Genomic DNA, 2,040 nt, shown 5'->3' with positions numbered 1-2,040 from the left:
TCTCGTCTCGTCTCGTCTCGTCTCGTCTCGTCTCGTCTCGTCTCGTCACGTCACGTCACGTCACGTCACGTCACGTCACGTCACGTCATATCATATTATATTATATATTTACACTTTTATACACTTGTACATATGTACAGGGCCCAGGGCACAACTTTGATAGTGAATATTTGAATTCGATTGTACGTCGCCTACGATCAGAATTTGACTTTACGAAACCTTAAAATTACAGTTAATTCCGAAATTTTACGTCAATAATGCACGTAAAATTAAGCTTATTTCGACTAAATTTTAAAGAAAGGACGCAGGCAAGGTTATACCAATATGGTTAATCACCTTAATAATATAGTAAATGTAAATTTTTATTAAGCTTCTACTACATAAGGTAATAAACTATAATTGTAACTTTTTTTGTAAAAAAAACCGGATTCAAAAGTTCGTAGATTACATCTTGTTTGCCAAGTTTTATTGAAATCAGTTAACGGTAAGTGCGCGAAACCGGATTCATCCCCTAGTTGGCAAACTATAATTACTTACTATAAATATTTATACTATAAATATTTCACCTCTAAAGGTGGCAACCTTTAGAAGTGAAATATTTCCTTCAAACGATGATGAAATGGGATCAATTGTGAGGTAGGTACCCCTTTCCAACAAAAAAAAAGAATTATTAAAATCGGTTCACAAATGAGTTATCGCGTAACATACATACAAAAAATACAGTCAAATTGAAAACCTCCTCCTTTTTTTTGAAGTCAGTCAAAAATGTCACACATTTCGTATGTATGCTAAATGGGAAAAAAAATTGTTATCTTATTCTCTCATATCTGATACGATATTAATAAAAACCTGCATTATAGCTAAAAACCACCAATAGAAAACAGCGTACTTTAAAAAGTCAATGACGTGACTATCTGTAAGCCAACTATTAATTCAATGAAACCGAACAATATAGTTCTGTTGCAATTTGTTGAGAAGTAGCAGTAGAACTCCTTGTTGAGTTTGTCGTAAAAGGGGACATTAATTAACCTGCATTGCAGTCAGCCTAGCCGTCCGCCGCGTAATAGAGGATTATGAATGTAGTCGCAGCGTACAAGCCATGCTGCAATTCTGCAATGCGTCCTGGGAGACTCCATATGCGGTTTACTTTGCAAAAAAGGATCATTCTACTATGGTACGGGTTCCACCTTTTCACCTTGGGAGTTATTTCAGCAACGTTTCAGGGAGTTGGATATGCTCACTGTACCAAACTACTTGGTACAGTGAGTATACATCTTGGTATTGCTGACGGGATTTTTAAAAAGGAGAAGGAACTCTGACTCAAATGTAGAGCCTAGTGAAGGAGAAACTACTAGGAGGAAAAATTTTTAAAATGTTATCGATCCCAAATTAAACATTGTGACGCATTTCACATACTGATCCCCAGTATCAGTTTGTGAAATTGTTTAATAAATTACCCATGGACCTTAAAATTATGAATGACAAAAACATTTTCAAACAAAATTGAGATCTTTATTATTGGCAAAATGCTGTTACTCAGTTGAAAAATTTTAAATTTTGATTCTTCAATATTGCGTATTAGTTATGGAAAATATTCATAATTTACCATTTCAATTACTTCTGAATAATTTTTTTTAATAATCGGCTACAAATATTAGAAAATTTGCGCTAATTTAATAATAATAAAACCGTTTGTTTATCTCAACACATCAATAATTAAATATAAGTTACTTTACACTGAGTTTAGTAACGGACAATAATAGTGTTGGGAGATAAAGAGGTCTGTAGCTCAGCACAATGGTGGAAGATTTCTCAGCGCCCCTGATATTCTGTTGAGTGTGTGCGTTATTATTATTTATTATTATTCTGCTAGAGCCTGTCATGTTCAAAAAAAGAAGAGTAATATTTTCCCTTTTTTTTCTTTTTTTCTTCTTCTTTTTATTAGAGAAAAGCAATAGTTAAAAATCTAATTTTATGTTTTTATTTAAATCTAATAGGAACAGGGTTATTGTTACAAATGACAACGATGTTTTATTTTCA

This window comes from Hyposmocoma kahamanoa, unplaced genomic scaffold, assembly GCF_003589595.1.
Source record: "Hyposmocoma kahamanoa isolate Upper Pololo Valley unplaced genomic scaffold, ASM358959v1 92, whole genome shotgun sequence".
Lineage (NCBI taxonomy): Eukaryota > Metazoa > Arthropoda > Insecta > Lepidoptera > Cosmopterigidae > Hyposmocoma > Hyposmocoma kahamanoa.
The sequence above is the reverse complement of the archived record's forward strand: the minus strand, read 5'-3'. Positions refer to the sequence as shown.